Genomic DNA, 22,019 nt, shown 5'->3' on the forward strand with positions numbered 1-22,019 from the left:
GTCTCTGCATTTGCATAGGAATGCATTGGCCAGCCTTCGGCCAATCAGCGCTGGCTCTGCCGGAGGAGGCGGAGTCTAAGGTCGGACCTGAATGGAGACTGGTGTGGAGCGATCTTAGACTCCGCCTCCTCCAGCAGAGCCAGCGCTGATTGGTCGAGTTCCGTACTCTGGCCAATCAGCACTGGCCAATGCATTTCTATGGGGAAAAGTTAGCTTGCGAAAATCGCAAACTGACAGGGATTTCCATGAAATAAAGTGACTTTTATGCCCTCAGACATGCTTCCCCTGCTGTCCCAGTGTCATTCCAGGGTGTTGGTATCATTTCCTGGGGTGTCATAGTGGACTTGGTGACCCTCCAGACACGAATTTGGGTTTCCCCCTTAACGAGTTTATGTTCCCCATAGACTATAATGGGGTTCCAAACCCATTCGAACACTCGAACAGTGAGCGGCTGTTCGAATCGAATTTCGAACCTCGAACATTTTAGTGTTCGCTCATCTCTAACAATCATGGCTATACCAATTTTTTTTAGTTATTATTGTTAACTATTTTTGCACAATAAATACACTTTCTGGATTCTGAGAGCCATACTTAAACGAAAAAAGCTGTTTGGTAAGAGTTTGTTTTCATTGGAATAATAATAATAATAATAATAATAATAATAATAATAATAATAAATAATACACCAAATAATAATAATTAGAGATGGGCGAACAGTAAAATGTTCGAGATTCGATATTCGTTTTGAGTAGCCCCTCAATATTCGAGTACTCGAATCGAATATCGAACCGTATTATAGTCTATGGGGGGAAATGATCGTTTCAGGGGTAGGCAACATTCAATCAAATTATACTTACCAAGTCCATGAGTGAGGGTCGGGCTGGATCCTCCGAGAAGTCTTCTCCGTGCAGCGTCCCCGCGACGTCTTCCGGCTCTTCATTCACTCTGCCAGGCATCGGGCCTGGGCAGAGCCGACTGCGCATGCCCACACTACAAGCGGACATGCGCAGTCGGCTCTGCCCAGGCCCAATGCCTGGCAGAGTGAATGAAGAGCTGGAAGACGCCGCGGGGAAGCTGCACGGAGAAGACTTCTAAAGGCAGGAGAAGAACCAGCGTTGATTGGCCGACTGTATAGCATTCGGCCAATCAATGCTGGTTCTGCATCGAACTTTTACATTCGGATAGCAATTGGTACTCGATCGAGTACGAGTATTTCGAATACCAGCGTAGTATTCGATCGAACACCTACTCTATCGAATACTACTCGCTCATCTCTAATAATAATAATAATAATAATAATAATAATAATACACCAAGTAATTCTATTTTTTAATCACTATTTATCACATTTTTAGGAGGTAGAATTAATATAAAACAGCAGTTCTCATATTTTTTTCTGCAAATCGATTACAGTAATACCAAATTTGTAGCAAATTCTGAAAAGTTTTGTTACTTTTACACATTTAAAAAATAATTTTTATACTTTATAATATTATTATTTTGCATCTTCCAATCTGTGTTAGAACTTGTTTTTTTATGGAATAACCTGTTATTTTCATTAGCCCCATTTTGCGATAAATTTGACTTTTTGCATGACTATTAACTCTACTTTTGGGGAAGTGTTCATCAAGCTGGTTAACCCCCTAAGCATGTGATTTTTTTTTTTTGGGGGGGGCTGTATCCTGGAAACCATAACATTTTTTTCTGTCAATGTTTTTTTTGCGGGATAAGCTTTATTTTTCAATGGCACATTTTTTAGGGGTGGCTATAACTTATTACGGTAACTAGATCTTATTAACTCTCTGTGTGATGGAAAAATTCTTGATTGGCTTGTTAACATAATAGTTGTGCCCTGTTTACTATACAGTGTGTTATACTAATTGGGTGTATTAAAATGTATACAACCCCTCCAGGGCACATGATATTGAGCACAACATCTACAATGAAGGAAATAAGTATTTCATCCCTTGCTGATTTTGTAAGTTTTCCCACTGACAAATACATGAACAGTCTATAATTGTAAGGGTAAGTTAATTTTAACAGTGAGAGACAGAAAATCAAAAATCAAATCCAGAAAATCACATTGTATAAGTTTTGTAAACTTATTTGCATTTTGCAGAGAGAAATAAGTATTTGATCCCTCTGGCAAACAAGAATCTGTTTTAAGAAAACAAAAGCCAAAATGTTACTTTCTCCTTTAATAAAAATGGATGTCTTGAGCAGATGTCTTGTGTATGCAACTAGATATTAGAGATGAGCGAACACTAAAATGTTCGAGGTTCGAAATTCGATTCGAACAGCCGCTCACTGTTCGAGTGGGTTTGGAACCCCATTATAGTCTATGGGGAACATAAACTCGTTAAGGGGGAAACCCAAATCCGTGTCTGGAGGGTCACCAAGTCCACTATGACACCCCAGGAAATGATACCAACACCCTGGAATGACACTGGGACAGCAGGGGAAGCATGTCTGGGGGCATAAAAGTCACTTTATTTCATGGAAATCCCTGTCAGTTTGCGATTTTCGCAAGCTAACTTTTCCCCATAGAAATGCATTGGCCAGTGCTGATTGGCCAGAGTACGGAACTCGACCAATCAGCGCTGGCTCTGCTGGAGGAGGCGGAGTCTAAGATCGCTCCACACCAGTCTCCATTCAGGTCCGACCTTAGACTCCGCCTCCTCCGGCAGAGCCAGCGCTGATTGGCCGAAGGCTGGCCAATGCATTCCTATGCGAATGCAGAGACTTAGCAGTGCTGAGTCAGTTTTGCTGAACTACACATCTGATGCACACTCGGCACTGCTACATCAGATGTAGCAATCTGATGTAGCAGAGCCGAGGGTGCACTAGAACCCCTGTGCAAACTCAGTTCACGCTAATAGAATGCATTGGCCAGCGCTGATTGGCCAATGCATTCTATTAGCCCGATGAAGTAGAGCTGAATGTGTGTGCTAAGCACACACATTCAGCACTGCTTCATCACGCCAATACAATGCATTAGCCAGCGCTGATTGGCCAGAGTACGGAATTCGGCCAATCAGCGCTGGCTCTGCTGGAGGAGGCGGAGTCTAAGGTCGTACCTGAATGGAGACTGGTGTGGAGCGATCTTAGACTCCGCCTCCTCCAGCAGAGCCAGCGCTGATTGGCCGAATTCCGTACTCTGGCCAATCAGCGCTGGCCAATGCATTCTATTAGCCCGATGAAGTAGAGCTGAATGTGTGTGCTTAGCGCTGGCCAATCAGCGCTGGCCAATGCATTCTATTAGCTTGATGAAGCAGAGTGTGCACAAGGTTTCAAGCGCACCCTCGGCTCTGATGTAGCAGAGCCGAGGGTGCACAAGGGTTCAAGTGCACCCTCGGCTCTCCTACATCAGAGCCGAGGGTGCGCTTGAACCCTTGTGCAGCCTCGGCTCTGCTACATCAGAGCCGAGGGTGCGCTTGAACCCTTGTGCACACTCTGCTTCATCAAGCTAATAGAATGCATTGGCCAGCGCTGATTGGCCAGAGTACGGAATTCGGCCAATCAGCGCTGGCCAATGCATCCCTATGGGAAAAAGTTTATCTCACAAAAATCACAATTACACACCCGATAGAGCCCCAAAAAGTTATTTTTAATAACATTCCCCCCTAAATAAAGGTTTCCCCTAGCTATCCCTGCCTGTACAGCTATCCCTGTCTCATAGTCACAAAGTTCACATTCTCATATGACCCGGATTTGAAATCCACTATTCGTCTAAAATGGAGGTCACCTGATTTCGGCAGCCAATGACTTTTTCCAATTTTTTTCAATGCCCCCGGTGTTGTAGTTCCTGTCCCACCTCCCCTGCGCTGTTATTGGTGCAAAAAAGGCGCCAGGGAAGGTGGGAGGGGAATCGAATTTTGGCGCACTTTACCACGCGGTGTTCGATTCGATTCGAACATGGCGAACACCCTGATATCCGATCGAACATGTGTTCGATAGAACACTGTTCGCTCATCTCTACTAGATATCTGTTTGGATGGATATGTTGCAACCACAATTCGGCTATAGCTAGAGTAAGCAGCAAGAGGGACTTGCAAACAGGAACAAAATTATTATATTGAGTGGTGCATATTAAAAGACTGAATATTGATGATCTCTTTTTAGGGTTGGTCACCAGTATCAGATTGTGGGGGTTCAACACCCAGTAACCCCACCAATTGCCTGTTGAAGCTCATGAAGCAGTTCACTTGAATGAGAGATGACACTAGATTCACAGTGGTGTCGGACTGTCTGTTGTTCTGGTCCTTTGGAGGACACAGAACCATGGACAGGCGGAGTGCTAAAATAGCAAACACATGCAGAGCCTGACGGACCCCATGGTTATAATGTTTCTGAGAACACTGGATGGAGAAGTTGTGCATGCAGGACTTTTTCGTCCACTGATTTAAGACGTACTTTGTGACGGAGTCTTCTAATGGGAATCCAATACAGATATGGATGTAGCCTGAACTGCAATAGTGAGACTGTCTGCTTTCAGCTCCATATACCATACAGATATCAGCTGACCCCCACTGACCGGTTATTGGATAGGCCATTCATATCCAGTCTTGAAGAGCCCTTCGAAGGAGAATTGCCATCTCTTGAGCTTTTGCCTATTTTTCTTCCTTCTGTAATATCTATACTTACATATTCTGTTGTATGTTCAGGGCTCTCTTGTCTTACTTCACCTCCTCACTTTTCAAGCTCCTTTTTACAGAGTAGGTGGTTATCTTGACAGTACGCTCTATAGTAGGTGCTATAGTTGCTATTTTAGTAGGTACGAGAATATCATTGTTACTGTAAGACCAAGACAAGCCCTGTCTATGCCTTGCTTAATAATTGGCAACCTGTAAAATGTGAAATGTCAGGAAAGATGAGCAAGCATGAAGGTTTAGCCGCCAAGTTCATCAATAAGCAGAAATGCTACATTACTATTATCTCTATTATATAACACATTGCAGAGTAAAACTTCAGCCTCCATTATCTTCAAGGATGATTTTTCATGTGTTGTTCTGAGACACCTCCGAGATGCACCTGGGTTCAGAAGACCACAGGGTCCCAAATGCCTCTCAACTATAAGAGGACCTTAATGTTATAAATAACCAAAGATCTTTTATATTCTGCTTGTACAGGGTTAGGCAGGGAGGTATGGAGGATTTGAAATAACATTTACACATTCATTTTTCAACGAAACTCAAATTTTATTTTTTCAATGTGTAGCTTGGATGTTGCCATTACAAAAATCAAAGTAAAACAAAAGAAAAAAGAAATTAAAACATTGATTACGTACGAAAAATTTCATCTGTTAAATGGTGTCCATATTTGTCCATACACTCCTGTAGACTGAATTGTCTTCCATAGTCGCATTGCTGCAACTGTTGGACAACCATCAGCTTATAGGGATGAAAGTGCAGGTCCAGGTGTAAAATCCAGCGAACTGATCGGTTCGACATGCAAAGAGCACGAGCATGCCATACGGCCGAATATCGAGGGCTGGCTTCAACTGCTTGACGCACACTTTTGATGTTTTCCGGGGTCTGCACTGTTTGGTCACCTCCTCATGCAGTTCCGGGTCTATAAGAACCTGTTTGTTGAAAGTTATTCACCCACTTCTTTATCGTGTCAAACTTCGTAAAACGACCATGACGGCCAACGTTGAAATGATTCCAGAAATGTCTCTGTGTTTGAAAGACAGAACGGCCCATTTCAATAAAGGTGTTGTACACGAACTCACAAATGCTTTATCGACCACGTCTCCATTGCTACTAAAATGGCAGCTCCTGACGAGCAGATACCCCTACTCTTTATCCACCAAGATTATCCCCACCTTGCATAGCGCCACGTTCAAATCATCCATACCTCCCTTCTAACCCTGTATCTACAGTATATGTATGTGTTCTGCAATTTTCAAAAATTTTAACATGGGTGACCACTTGGACTCCCAGAAGAGCAGGCAAAACTCCCTGGCTCATAATTTTATATGTAATGGGCACTTTATGTGCCAGTCACATCCATTAAAGGGATATTACCAGCACATTTCATGCCCATATCACAAGAAAGGAGGTGATGCCCATAGGCAGTGTGGTGTTGTCCAAAAGTCAGAATGTCCACACCTATGGGGCCATATTCATTTGTCAGGGGAAAAAATTGCTTCCTGCAACCAATATAAAACCCTGGATCAACTTGTCTTTACCAAAAATCTAAAACCTGGAATCTGTAATATTTTTTTGTTCAAGAAAGACATCCAGGCCCTCCTCGAACTTGCACAATGAATCCACCTCGCTGTTCTTACAATAAAGAATCCCTGTCTATGCTGGAGAAATGTTTTTTCCTCTAGCCCCTTTGTCACCATCACTGGTCTAGGAGTAAAAGATCATTAGAAACGTCTTTCTACTGACCCTTCAAGTATTTGTACATTGTTATTAAATCTCCTATGAGAAATGCACTGCTAAATTCTGCTCTGTTTTGTGACAGTAGATTAACATATAGGATTATAGCTGGGGGAGTCTAAGGGCCCCTTCACACGGAGGATACTCTGGCTGATTCGGAACGTGTAAACATTCGGAATTAGCAGCGTTTAAAGCAGGTCCCATTGCTTTCTATGGAAGCCGGCATACGTGCTTTTTCCCATTCATTTCTATGGGGAGCGCGCGTATGCCGGCTGTCATAGAAAGCAATGGAACTTGATTTAAACGCTGCTGATTTGGAACGTTTAAACGTTCCGAATCAGCCAGAGTATCCTCTGTGTGAAGGGGCCCTAAGACACCAGACAATCTTGTAAGAAAATCTATAACTTTCATGTTTTTTGCATACACAGAAATAACGCAATGGGACATATTTTTTAAAGTCATTTTTTTGTCTTTTTTTTTTACTTTAAAGTTAGACGCATATGTTCTTCTAGGGTTCATATCTTAGTGTATATTGTGTAAATCCTGATCTGATCTTCTTTTTTGTAAACTTTGTGACAAAATCGTCAAATTATCACACACACAATCGTCATCCGTAAATGCGCCCCATAATGTTGCACAACATAACAAATAAATCAAGAACAAGAACCTCTGCATTGAGTAACGGGAGAAAATACTTCTTTCATTCACCCAGTATATGGCACAACAGTATGTCGCCAGTGACATTTTTGTCAGTATTTGTTGCATTTTTTGTTTGGTTTTCAGTATAAATTGCATACATACATTTTCCTGTCATTTTTAACAAGAAAACTCAAAAAAAAAAAAGAAAAATGTGAAAATATAGGAGTAGGATAAAGACAGCTGTATGCGGCAAAGCTGTGCTCGCATAGGAAGGAGGATTTTTTGCTTTATAAATTAGTGAAGTTACAGCAATGGGGGATGGGAGGTGTGGGCTGGACGGCAGTACATGTGCTACAAATATGTGATATTTGCAAAATGTGATATAGGGATACATTGAACTAACCTACAAGTCACACACTCTTTATAATATAAGCAATGATACAGTCTAACAAAGTGCAAATTAATGAGAATAATAGAGATGGGCGAATCGCTTCAGCACGAGCCAAGTTATAGGAATATTCCAAATGGGAGAACTTCAGATTCAAGCAAGTTCTATTTGACTTTTGCATAGAGAAATAAGTATGGTATTTGATCTCCAACCATTAAGAGTTCTGGCTCCTACAGACCAGTTAGACGCTCTTAGCTGTCTTATATTGTCACCTATATAAAAGACTCCTGTCCACAGACTCAATGAATCAGTCAGACTCTAAGCTCTACAACATGGGCAAGACCAATAAGCTTTCTAAGGGTGTCAGGGACAAGATTATAAACCTGCACAAGGCGAGAATGGGCTACAAGACTATAAGTAAGACGCTGGGTGAGAAGGAGACAACTGTTGGTGCAATAGTAAGTGTAAGTGTAATAGTAAATGGAAGTAATACAAAATAACTGTCAATCGACACTGATCTGGGGCTCCATGCAAAATCTCACCTCTTGGGGTATCCTTGATCATGAGGAAAGTGAGAGATCAGTCTAAAACTACACGGGGGGAACTTGTTAATGATCTCAAGGCACCAAGAAAACTATTAGTAATACATTATGCCGTGATGAATTAAAATCCTGCACTGCCCGCAAGGTCCCCCTGCTCAAGAAGCCCCATGTGCAGGCCCGTCTTGCCAATGAACACCTGGATGATTCTGAGAGTGACTGGGAGAAGGTGCTAAGGTCAGATGAGATGAAAATTGAGCTTTTTGGCATTAACTCAACTCACCGTGTATGGAGGAAGAGAAATGCTGCCCATAACCTAAAGAACATCGTCCCCACTGTCAAGCATGGAGATAGAAACATTATGTTACTAAATCTCTCTAAGACTGAACTACTACTGTTTCCACCATCTAACAGATCTGTCCCTGATATATCCATTGCAGTCTCAGGCCTTACTATAACTCCTAGGCAGCATGCCCGCTGCCTCGGGGTCATATTTGACGCAGACCTTTCCTTCACCCCCTATATTGAATCACTCGCACGTTCATGTCACCTCCACCTCAAAAACATCTCCAGAATACGCCCTTTCCTTACCAGAGATACATTAAAGACACTTACTGTCTCTCTGATTCATTCTCGCCTTGACTATTGTAACTCCTTACTAATCGGTCTTCCCCTCACTAAACTCTCCTCTCTACAATCTATTCTGAATGCAGCAGCCAGGCTCATCTATCAGGCTAGACGCTACAGCGATGCCTCTGGTCTGTGCCAGTCGTTACATTGGCTGCCTATTCAATATAGAATAAAATATAAAGTTATTACTCTCATCCACAAGGCTCTCCATAATGCCGCACCTCCCTACATTTCTTCCCTCATCTCTGTCTACCACCCAACCTGTGCTCTCCGCTCACTCAATGATCTAACACTTACATCCTCTATTATCAGAACCTCCCACGCTCGTATACAAGACTTCTCCCGAGCTGCACCACTTCTCTGGAATGCTCTACCCCGGACAATAAGATTAACTCCCAACTTCTACAGTTTCAAACACAAACTGAAGACGCATCTTTTCAGACAAGCCTATCACAATGTCTAACGTAAACCCTTAACCCTCCTCTGTCCCTGCTCCCACATTTCCCCACATGATATGATGTTATCTCATGCTAACTTTATAGGTCCAAGCTCCATCCACATGTTAAAGGACACGACTGTCGACGGCTCATAAAGTCTTATGTTTATGTAATGACAGTCACCTCTATTACAAAAGTGTCTGACCTCTGCATAAGCAATGCCGCCCCTGCTACCTCTTGTGTCACCCCCTCTACCTCATAGATTGTAAGCTCTTTTGAGCAGGGCCCTCAGTCCCATTGTGTGAAATGACGTTCCTTGTTATGTGTGTCTGTATCTGAACCCTATAAATTGTACAGTGCTGCGGAATATGTTGGCGCTATATAAATAAAATTTATTATTATTATTATTATTATTATTATATGTTTTGGAGGTGTTTCTCTGCTAAGGGCACAAGACTACTTCACTGCATCAATGGGAGAATGGATGGAGCCATGTACCGTAAAATCCTGAGTGACAACCTCCTTCCCTCCACCAGGACATTAAAAATGGGTCATGGCTGGGTCTTCTAGCAAGACAATGGCCCAAAACATACAGCCAAGGCAACAAAGGAGGGGCTCATAAGGAAGCACATCAAGGCCATGGAGAGGCCTAGCCAGTGTCCAGACCTTAATCCCACAGAAAACTTACGGAGGGAGCTGAAGCTCTGAGTTGCCAAGCAACAGCCCCCAAATCTTAATGATTTGATCTCTCACTGTTAAAATTAACGTACCCTTAAAATTATAGACTGTTCGTGTCTTTGTCAGTGGGAAAACTTACAAAATCAGCAAGGGATCAAATAATTATTTCCTTCATTGTATATAGTTTGTTAGGAAACTTGTTCTACTCCATAATTTAAGCCAATTTAAGCTGTTAAACTGTTTACCAAACTTATTTAACCTGAAATGAATCTTGGTCCCAAACCAACCGATCCCAAAACGAAACTAATCTGGAGAGGTTTGCCCATCTAATCATAATTGCACCAAATGAGAAACAAATGACATAGACTAGACCAGAAATTAGACAGAAAAAAACAATAATTCCAGTGCACTAATAAATTTAAAAGCAAAATTTCAGCATTTACTAGTAAGATTTGGGTCTACTTTCTGGGTCTACTTTCTTAAATCTAAGGCCGAGTTCACTCGGAGTTAACGCATGCGCATTCTGGCACGTATACACGTGTCAGAATGTGAGCACTCAAAACAAATCCCATTCATTTCAATGTATCATTACGGGCGTATAACGCGCATAATTTTGCACGCGTAATATGCCCGTAACGATAAATTGAAATGAATGGGATCTGTTTTGAGCGCTCACATTCTGACACATGTATACGTGCCAGAATGCGCGCACGTTAACTCCGTGCGAACTCGCCCTAAGATTTGACTCTGATAATTCGTGCTACTGACTTAAATTTTCGATTTGTCACGTAGCAGTTCTTCCTTATCCTGACAGCACTGCATTTATATAACAAGTTTACTCAGATTATAACACTTTATATCTTGTTTATTCTAAGTGATCTTCACTTGTTTATTTTCCGTAGTGTGAATTGTTAATGAATTTATATTAGAGACATATGAGTTGATATTTATCTCTGGGGAATTATTCGCTCTTCCTGAAGGCTGTACATGTATGGAATTGTAGATCTCTCCATCTTCATCTCCAATTAGTAATGGAGCGTATGTTTAATTAAACATAATGTGAAATATTGTAAATACATTGATTAAATTCTACAAGAAACATACTGTTTAGATTTATAGTCATATTTATCAGCATTTGTAGAAGGGGGTGGTAGTAGGGAAATTGCTTAGGATGGGTTTTGGGAGAACTGAAAAGCCACTGCTTTGGTCAGACCTGAGGTAGTGAACTTGTTAGAAATAGACCTGGGACTTCTACAGTTGCTACTGTGAGGTTGCCAGTCTTTTCTTAATAATCTTTGTTTTTATGTGTGTTCCCCTTTTAGAACTGATTGTCTTTCTTTCCCGAGTCTTTATTAGGCCACTTCCATCTTTTCCTCACTGCTGGGTATTCAATATTCCTGGTGGTTTAGCTGTTTGAACTTGAGCCTCTTTGTTACTTGTATCTGATCTTTGGCTTCGTTATCTGACTACATCCCTGCCTTCCCAAATCTGCCACTACGTTTCTCTCTGTTACGACCCCTGCTTGCCTACTAGACTTCTCTGCACAGACCCGACTTTGTACTGTGCCGATTTCCCCCTGCCAACCAGATTGTCAACTATTCTGTTGCCTGATACTTTTATACTCTGCTGAACTCTTGTTACCGACCGGACTGACAAAGACGAATATACTCTGTCTCAAGCCTCATGGCTGAAGCTGCTCTCCTGCAACCTCAGATGATTTTTGACCTTCTGCCAGGGCCAGCACAATCATGGCGAGTTGTACTGTTCTTCTAGGTCTGCTTTTGCCTGTGGTGCGCCAGGCCTGCTGTTCCCTCTCAATAGCTGATAACTCTTGCTGAAGGAATTTGCCAAGTCCAACCCCACTACTAGGGGCCCTGGTGAATACTTTCCAAAGGCTGGACTTGGCTCTGTTGTGAGGTGCAGAGTGCTTGGTGTGGAAGACCATAGTTTGTGGTAGAACCTGTTTTTCTGGAATTAACCTTATCTGTCTTTTGAACTGTATTTTCTCTTAACAGAACTAAATGTTTGTATTGGGTGAAGAAAAGGATAGCTAGTGATAGGTAGTGGTTTAGTACAGTGGGGGCAAAATACATGTGAGTGAGCCCTCAGCTCATCTAGACCATACAGTAGTGGGTACTGGTTCTACACAGATACTCTATAGACCATGAAAGTGAATACAGTATAGTAAAAATTGCCCCCGACTATAGTTCACATTTCTCATTTATCCAGCTGGCGAAGACTACCATGATGATTTCCTCAATATGCAATATGTAAAGTTTGCAACACAGACTTAGGCTCCTCACTGTTTCAGCCCCCTACTGAACTTTTCTCTCACTTACTCAATCCCCATCCAGCTGCTTCTATTATAGTACCTGCTGTGTGTCACCTTGACCCAAATGCTGCACTTCATAAATACTGTTGTCATAACTATAACTACCCTACAAAATCATACACCCCTTAAAACAAGTTTTAAAAAAATGAGATAGATATCACCCCTAAATCTAATACTATTGACAAATAGAAAAGGCATCGTATGGTGGCCCACACAGTAAAGATGACATTTGTGTTATCTACAAATGCTACTTTTTTGCCCTTCATAGAATAATACCCCTTGTGTGCCCCTTAAATTAATAATGCCTCTAGGCACCCCCTTGATTGAATAAGGATCATTGGTACCCAATCTAAATAAATAATGCCCACTATGTGTGCTTTAAAGTAATATTGGCTCATGAGTAACCCTTATAAGTCAAAATGGGGAACTGATATCTGATCCATGGTCCAGATGTTTTGTAGGCTGTAGCCCCAAAAAGGCCTACAAAATGGAGGATGGAGGGGCAGGAAACCTATGACTCTATTATCTAATATGCGTACACTGATACAGTGGAAAGCAGCTCAACGATAGAGATCTGACCTCGAACACCAAGTATTGAAAGCTAGTTCGGTCTCTGGGAAACAGTGGTGCGATTAAAGGGGTTGTCTAGTAATTAAATATATTCCTTATGCCCTATTAGGGAGTTTTGAGATATTAGAGAGGGTCATTATATATATATATATATATATATATAGTTTTACATATATATATATACTAGCTGGTACCCGCGACTTCGTCTGCGGTGATTGTAGAAGTGGGTATATACAGGCGCAGGTAAGGTTTTCATACTGTGTATAAGGTATGGGATATGAAATGTAACTTTGTATCTTGTTTTTGCTGTAATTCAGACAATACATGAGACTTTTGTGTTGAAGTTAATTTGTATTTGAACTGCTATACGGTGTTGTGAGAAACTTTACATAGTGACTTTGGGACAGAAGTATTTGAAGTTCCCGCCGATGGCATTTTTTGATTTTCGTTTTTGACTCCCCTCTCTCTAAACCCCATAACTTTTTTATTTCTCCGCTCCCAGAGCCATATGAGGTCTTAATTTTTCCTGGGACACATTTTACTTCATGATGCCACCATTATTTATTCTATATAATGTACTGGGAAGCAGGGAAAAAATTCTTAATGGGGTGGATTTGAAGAAAAAATGCATTTCTGCGACCTTCTTACGGGCTTTGGTTTTAAGGCGTTCACTGTGCAACCAAAATGACATGTCCCCTGTATTCTGTGTTTCCTTACAATTCTGGGGATACCAAATTTATATGGTTTTATTTACATTTTGACCCCTTAAAAAAAATCCAAAACTGTTTAAATTTTTTTTTTTTGAAAAGTCGCCATATTCCGACAGCCGTAACTTTTTTATACGTGCGTGTACGGGGATGTATAGGGCGTCTTTTTTTTGCGTGACCAGGTGTACTTTGTAGTTCTACCATTTTCGGGAAATGTTATTGCTTTGATCACTTTTTATTCAAATTTTTATCAGAATCAAAACAGTGAAAAAACAGCGGTTTGGCACTTTTGACCATTTTTCCCGCTACGGCGTTTACCGAACAGGAAAAATATTTGTATAGCTTTGTAGAGCGGGCGATTTCGGACGTGGGGATACCTAACATGTATGTGTTTCACAGTTTTTAAGTACTTTTATATGTGTTCTAGGGAAAAGGGGGTGATTTGAATTTTTAATCCTTTTTATTTTTTTTTTATATTTTTTTTACTTTTTTTAAATTTATTTTTTTTGCATTTTTTAGACTGCCTAGGGGTATTGACATGGGTGGGCGGTGTCGCGGATTGTCAGAGCGGTGGGGGTCGGCAAACATGGCTGCTCCGGAGCGTTAAAGAGAGCCTCCTGGAGAATCGTTAAGGTGAGGGGCAAAGTGGTAAAATATATGTAAATGTGATTGTGTGGGGTTAGGGGTGAGGCTGTAGAGGGTAATATGAATTTTGTGGCTTGCTATGGTCCAAAGTGTGTGAGATTGCAGAGATGGTGGTGTGAGTTTGGGTTTTGTGGGGGTCCTGGCACAAACGTATGTGCGCTATTGTGACGAAAAGTAGCCTATTGTTTAATTGGGTGTATTAACTATGTTTGTGGAAAATTTCAGCCGAATCGGTCGAGTGGTTTTTCCGTGATTGAGGAACAAACATCCGAACATGCAAACATCCAAACACACAAACCCACAAACTCACAAACTTTCACATTTATAATATTAATAGGATATATATATATATATATATATATATATATATATATATATATATATATATATATACAGTACAGACCAAAAGTTTGGACACACCTTCTCATTCAAAGAGTTTCCTGTATTTTCATGACTGAAGGCATCACAACTATGAATTAACACATGTGGAATTATGTGCTTTGCTGGTGACACTGTTGGGGATTTATTAAAAATTGAAGTCATACTGAACCAGCATGGCTACCACAGCATCTTGCAGCGGCATGCTATTCCATTGCATTTAGTTAGACCATCATTTATTTTTCAACAGGACAATGACCCCAAATATGGGTATCCCCAGGGCTGTTTGAAAACTCTTCAGCGACGGCCTCTGTCTTCTTCTCTACCTCCGCCTTCTTCTCGCGTACTCCTCTTCTCTTCGTTCCACAGCTCTGACTGCGCATGTCCGATGGCCAAAATGGCCGACGGACATGCGCAGTCGGCGTTTTGGAACTAAGAGAAGAGGAGTGCGCGAGAAGAAGGCGAAGACTATTCCTAAGTGTATTTAGTTTAAAAAGGGTATTCTAGTGATAGAATACCTTTAATTTGTTGCTGATATAAAGCAATGGTGCTTAATTTCCTTTTGCAAATGTTTTGAAAATGGTAGTTCCCAGAGGGCCAAATCCAGGTCTAAAATATTTGAAAGTGCCTGATATATGTATGCAAACTTGGAGCAGATTGGCCTAGTAATTTGGCTGTGCATAAAGAACAGACAAAAAAAATAGTCCCCAGGGTTGTCCAGGTGCAGTGTGGTTGCAAAGGATTCCATCAAAGTCCAAAAGGATTATGACTGGAAACCTTAATATGTTCCGCTGTTAGTGAGGATATTAAGAATGAAGAACCTCCTGGGTACCCTGTATCATATTTTTTGGGACTGTCCAGGGATCCGTCCTTTCTGGCTGGAGGTCAAGTCCCTTACAGACGCTCTATTTATTCAAGGTGTGCCTTTAGATCCCCTCATCTATCTCCTCAATCTCCCCCCTGCTCAACTGGGTAAACAGACCTCTAAATTGTTTCTTTATCTTTGTACCACAGCCAAAACTCTCATTGCTCTCCGATGGAAGAGTGCCTCTCCTCCCTCTGGTTCTGATCTTGTAGCCCGAGTTAAGGATGTCCGTAGCATGGAGAACTTGACAGCCACACTTAACCATACTGTTGAGGCGTTCCAGGCTATATGGTCATCTTGGGACGCATACTGTATTTTGAATGGTCTCTGGCTCCTTCCCCTTCCCTTCCTCCCCCACCCCCTCATTTCCACACTCAGGTTTTTGTGATGTGTATACATTCCTAGTCTATTTGACGGTATATGCATTGCTTCACGTTCATGTTTTTTGTGTTTTCTACTCTTGTGTTGTATTGTATTTTACAAAAATCCTTTCAATAAAAATTACAGTTTAATAAAAAAAAAAAGAATGCAGGACCTCCAAGCTTCTATTGGCTAACACAGGTCCCATGAATGATGTCCTGGGATAATGGCTAATAACAAAGGACAATAGTAAGTAAATGCTACAATGTTCTGATAATGCTGTATTTTGGTGAGGCTATTAAGAGCGAAGGACCTGTGAGCTTCTATTGGCTATGACGGGTCATTTGATGTAATATGGAGGTAGGTCCTTTATGTGCACACTAGAGGTGCCATATTTGCTTTTGTGAATATGTTGGGGATGGTAGGTCCTAGGGAGCTGAAACCCAGACTAAAATCTTTGGAAATGCCTGATATATATATATATATATATATATATATATATATATATATATATATATGTACAAAAGACAACAGACATCAGACTACTGATGGAGATCCAAGGGTCATGCATTGAGATAGTCAAGACCTATAAGTATCTGGGTGTGCCCCTCAATAATAAACTGGACTGGGCTGATCACCTGGAGGTGCTGAACAGAAAGGGCCACAGCAGGTTCTACCTGCTCAGGAGGCTGAGGGCCTTTGGAGTCCAGGGGCCACTTCTTAGGGCCTTTTTCAACTCTGTGGTTGCTTCAGCCATCATTTTCAGTGTGGCATGCTGGGGGAGCAGTATATCAACCAGGGACAGAAATAGACTTGACGAGCTGATCGGAAGGGCCACCTCTGTCCTGGGGAGCCCCCTGGACCCAGTACAGGTGGTGGGTGACAGAAGGATACTTTCCGTGGTGAGCTCCATGCGAGATAATAAATCCCACCCTATGTTTGAGACTTTGAAGGCCCTTGGTAGCACTGTAAGTGAACGACTGCTTCATCCCAAGTGTGAGAAGGAGCGCTATCGGAGGTCCTTCCTCCCAACTGTGATCAGGCTGTATAATCTACATCAGACCAAGTGAAGATCACTCCACACAGAGAGCTAATTGATCCTGAAGTCTTCCTTCTTTCCTTTCTCCCTTAGTTTCTATGGATTCCTAGTATTTTTCTCAGTTTGTGTGTCTTCTTCTGTATTATATTACTGTTTATTATCCTGTATCTGTATTGCTATGCTGCTGTAACACACTGAAATTTCCCCACTGTGCGACTATTGAAGGATTATCTTAATATATATATATATATATATATATATATATATATATATATATATATATCAGTAATGCCCATTATTTATACATTCTGGAGCTGTAATAGTACATGGTCATTGCATCCATCAGAAGGCAGCACAATCTCTGACTTCTCCCTCAGGTGTATAATATCTCAGTTTGTGATATTCCATATCAGTATTTAAAACACAATCTACACATCTTGTATGGGAGGATGTACTAGGTGCTATAATAAAGCTGTCACTACTGACAGCTGTTTTCTGTGGATATCTCAATACTTTTTTACACTAGTCAAAATAGTTGCTGATAATAGTGTGTGACTGTGTGGCGAGCCTGCTCTGGGCATAGGCGGCAATTACACACATGAGATAACCGAGAACGCTGGTTTTGTATTTTATGTGTCAACACTATAGTACAGTGTAATAAATATATTGTGTATTATGTGTGCGTTATTCTTCATATACACCATGTGATCCTACTGAATTGTTATGTCTATATATTAATCAATATGGCTGTTTGCTGTTTTTTTGCCCTAGGCGTCTAATAAGTGGAAAAAAATTAATAAATAAAAAAGTAAAACAAACTTATAAAAAAAATAAAAAATACTAAAAGTTGAAATCACCACCTAGCAGTGGCGTAACTAGGAATGGCGGGGCCCCGTGGTGAACTTTTGACATGGGGCCCTCCCCCCCCGACTGACACAGATGCTGAAGACCTCGACCGACCCCCTCCTACGCTTTCCTGCGCGCTCTATTATGCTCCATAGTGGACCCTGCACACAGTATTATGTCCCTTAGTGGCCCCTCCACACAGTATTATCCCCAATAGTGGCCTGTGCACACAGTATTACCCCCATAGTGGCCCCTACACACAGTATTATCCCCCATAGTGACCCCTGCACACAGTATTATCCCCCATATTGGCCCCGGCACACAGTACTGTACCCCATAGTGGCCCCTGCACACAGTATTATGCCCCACTGTGGACACCCATAAACAATTATTATACTCTGGGGTCTTTTCAGACCCCAGAGTATAATAATCGGAGACCCAGGGGGAGAAAAACATAAAAAAACTCTGTTACTCACCTATCTCCCGGCTCCTACACTGTCGGCCTCCGTTATAGTCCATTTTCAATTACGTCAGACGTCACATGACCCGGGACGCAGGCCGGGGTCAAGAGACATCAGACAACTAGGCCTGAAGCCTGCCCGGATAGTGGAGAGGTAAGTAACGGTGTTTTTTATGTTTCTTAACCCTCCAGGGCCTCCGATCATTATACCCGAAAAGACCTCAGAGTATAATGATAGTGTTTGTGCGCCCGCAGTGTTACTTACCAATCCCAGCCCTGGCAGGATCGGTAAGTAAATAGGGCCCATGCAAAAGTATAAAAAAGTTAAGGGGCCACCTGGTGGCTCAGTGGTTAGCACTGCAGCCCTGCAGCGCTGGAGTCCTGGTGATCAAATCCTACCAAGGGCAATAAACCATCTGCGAGGAGTCTGTATGTTCTCCCCATGTTTGCATGGATTTCCATCCCATATTCCAAAAAGACATACGGATAGGGAAAAATGTACATTGTGAGCTCTATGTAGGGCACACAGTCTACATTTAATAAATGAATAAAAAAAAAGAAGTATAAAAATGTTATGGATGTCAGACTATGGCAACTATAAAAAAAATTTTTTGGGGGGATTTTTGTTAAGAGGCTAAAATGTAAATAAAACCATATACATTTGGTATCCTTGAAATCGTACCGAAATATGGAATACAGATGACATGTCATTTTGGCAGCACAGTGAACGGCTTAAAAAAGAAGCCCGTAAGAAAGTTGCACAAGTCCACTTTTTCTTCAAATTCACCTCATTCTGACTTTTTTCCCAGCCTCCCAGTACATTGTGCAGAATAATTAATGGTAGCATCATGAAGAAAAATTTATCCTGCAAACATTAACACCTCATATGGTTCTGAGAGCGGAAAAAATAAAAGAATTATGGGGTTTGGAAGGGGGAGAGTCAAAAACGAAAATAGCCTGCAGCTGGAAGGAAAAAATTCTATCTGCCTGAAGTTGCCACTAGAGGGAGCTCACTACATAGTGATGTATACAGCTCCCATTGGACTCAATAACTATGCAAGGAGTTTTCCCTAATCAGATGGGGATGGGAAGAACATACAAGACACAACTTGACTAGAGATGGGTGAACCTCCCAAGATTTATTTTGTTTTGGGTTCGGTTGGCTTGGGTCCTGGATTCATTTTGGTTTGAACAAGTTTGGATACAGAAGGAAGTGAAATGATTATGGTATGTGGTCTCTGAGGACCAGGGGAGGTGTACAAAAAAAACCCAAAAAACATTTTTACTCAACTTCCCTCACGTCTTTCCCTCACCTCTTTTGGGCCTCCTTGTTCTATTCCCTCAGTGACGTCATGCACCTGGGGGTCACTGCTGAGTCCCAATCACACGGGTACACCGAGTGTGGTGACGTCATGACACTCTGTGTGTTAATCTGTCTGCTGTGATCCAATCACGGGCCTCAGGGTCCCTTCACATGGAGTAAACGCGCACTCATTTTGGCAAATTTCACGTGTAAAGAATAAATGTGTAAAAATAAGACTCTCATTGACTTCAATGACATTATACACGTGTATTTTGACGTGTATAGCATTGTGACGTGTTTTTTGATGTGTATTTTGATGTGTTTTTTTACACGTGTAAAAATAATGTCATTGAAGTCAATGGGAGTCTTATTTTTACACGTGTATTTTTTACATGTGTATTTTGCCAAAATGAGCGCGTGTTTAATCCATGGGAATGGACTCTCAGCGGTGACCCTGGGTGCATGACGTCACCAGGAGAGCACCGGATGCTTCAGGAAGGCCCAAAAGAGGTGAGGAAAGGTAAATATATACACTCACCGGCCACTTTATTAGGTACACCATGCTAGTAACGGGTTGGACCCCCCTTTTGCCTTCAGAACTGCCTCAATTCTTCGTGGCATAGATTCAACAAGGTGCTGGAAACATTCCTCAGAGATTTTGGTCCATATTGACATGATGGCATCACACAGTTGCCGCAGATTTGTCGGCTGCACATCCATGATGCAAATCTCCCGTTCCACCACATCCCAAAGATGCTCTATTGGATTGAGATCTGGTGACTGTGGAGGCCATTGGAGTACAGTGAACTCATTGTCATGTTCAAGAAACCAGTCTGAGATGATTCCAGCTTTATGACATGGCGCATTATCCTGCTGAAAGTAGCCATCAGATGTTGGGTACATTGTGGTCATAAAGGGATGGACATGGTCAGCAACAATACTCAGGTAGGCTTTGGCGTTGCAACGATGCTCAATTGGTACCAAGGGGCCCAAAGAGTGCCAAGAAAATATTCCCCACACCATGACACCGCCACCACCAGCCTGAACCGTTGATACAAGGCAGGATGGATCCATGCTTTCATGTTGTTGACGCCAAATTCTGACCCTACCATCCGAATGTCGCAGCAGAAATCGAGACTCATCAGACCAGGCAACGTTTTTCCAATCTTCAATTGTCCAATTTCGATGAGCTTGTGCAAATTGTAGCCTCAGTTTCCTGTTCTTAGCTGAAAGGAGTGGCACCCGGTGTGGTCTTCTGCTGCTGTAGCCCATCTGCCTCAAAGTTCGACGTACTGTGCGTTCAGAGATGCTCTTCTGGCTACCTTGGTTGTAACGGGTGGCTATTTGAGTCACTGTTGCCTTTCTATCAGCTCGAACCAGTCTGGCCATTCTCCTCTGACCTCTGGCATCAACAACGCATTTCCGCCCACAGAACTGCCGCTCACTGGATGTTTTTTCTTTTTCGGACCATTCTCTGTAAACCCTAGAGATGGTTGTGCGTGAAAATCCCAGTAGATCAGCAGTTTCTGAAATACTCAGACCAGCCCTTCTGGCACCAACAACCATGCCACGTTCAAAGGCACTCAAATCACCTTTCTTCCCCATACTGATGCTCGGTTTGAACTGCAGGAGATTGTCTTGACCATGTCTACATGCCTAAATGCACTGAGTTGCCGCCATGTGATTGGCTGATTAGAAATTAAGTGTTAACGAGCAGTTGGACAGGTGTACCTAATAAAGTGGCCGGTGAGTGTATATGTTTTATGTTTTGTTTTTTTTTCCCTCCTCCCCTGGGCCTCCACCTATTATATTTTCAGACCCCAGAATATAATAATTTACCACAATGCATATCACAGAGGTCATTATAGTTTATCCAAAACAAATCTCCTCACCAAACCATTGGAATATTCAGGTTGATCCCAGATCAGCATCAGTCCTCTCATTTCATCGGTATACATTTAACCCTAGCTCGAAAAGGGACATGTGGCCCAATGAGAAAGGGCCAAAGGGGAAAAATGGGTCAGTGGGGATCTTGTATTTGAATAACCCTTTAAATCCTCTACATTGGGGACTATGGAAGAGCTCACCCAAAGTGATTAAAATAATGAAACATTTTTATTTCCAGAGTTTCCCTTTAATGCCAGTGGATTTGCTATCTGCACAACCCGCTCTCATCTGGCAGAGGAACAAAGTAACCGAGCTTCTCACTTTGAATAAGTCATAAGATCTGCTGAATATTTATGGGCCAGTCTTCGCCTTAGTGCACAGGACCACACAAACTGTAAATCTTGTCAACTTCTGTGCGTGACTGGCCATGACCATGAGGAATGTCATTACTGTAAAATACATTATCTGTATTACTTTATTACATGTGATGTGCTTTATACCTTATGGCGTTTTAGGTGTCATAAAGGAAGATGAATGTAGTGATAGCTAATATTACATGTCAATTCTGCTTCTTACTGATAGATATATAATGTGTACATATGGGAAGTATAATGTATACTTGTAGCTGTATATGATAATAATAATCTTATAATGCCATTGTTTACATTGTAGATAATAGTATTATAGATACTTAGAGTATGACGGACCATGCTGTCGTGTAACTGAGCTCACGTGGCTATTTGGGTAAGTCCGTCATATGCAACCTATGTAATGGTTATGATGCTGGACTCATTAGCTGTTAGGAGATGGTGCTATGGGGACCTAGTGGGGAACAGTTCTATGGGATAGTGCTTTCAACTCATCATCGAAGGCGCTATAGACCAATCATAGGATGGCGCAATGGACTCATTGTACATGGTGCTATGGACT

The sequence above is a fragment of the Leptodactylus fuscus genome, chromosome 1 (assembly GCF_031893055.1).
Source record: "Leptodactylus fuscus isolate aLepFus1 chromosome 1, aLepFus1.hap2, whole genome shotgun sequence".
Lineage (NCBI taxonomy): Eukaryota > Metazoa > Chordata > Amphibia > Anura > Leptodactylidae > Leptodactylus > Leptodactylus fuscus.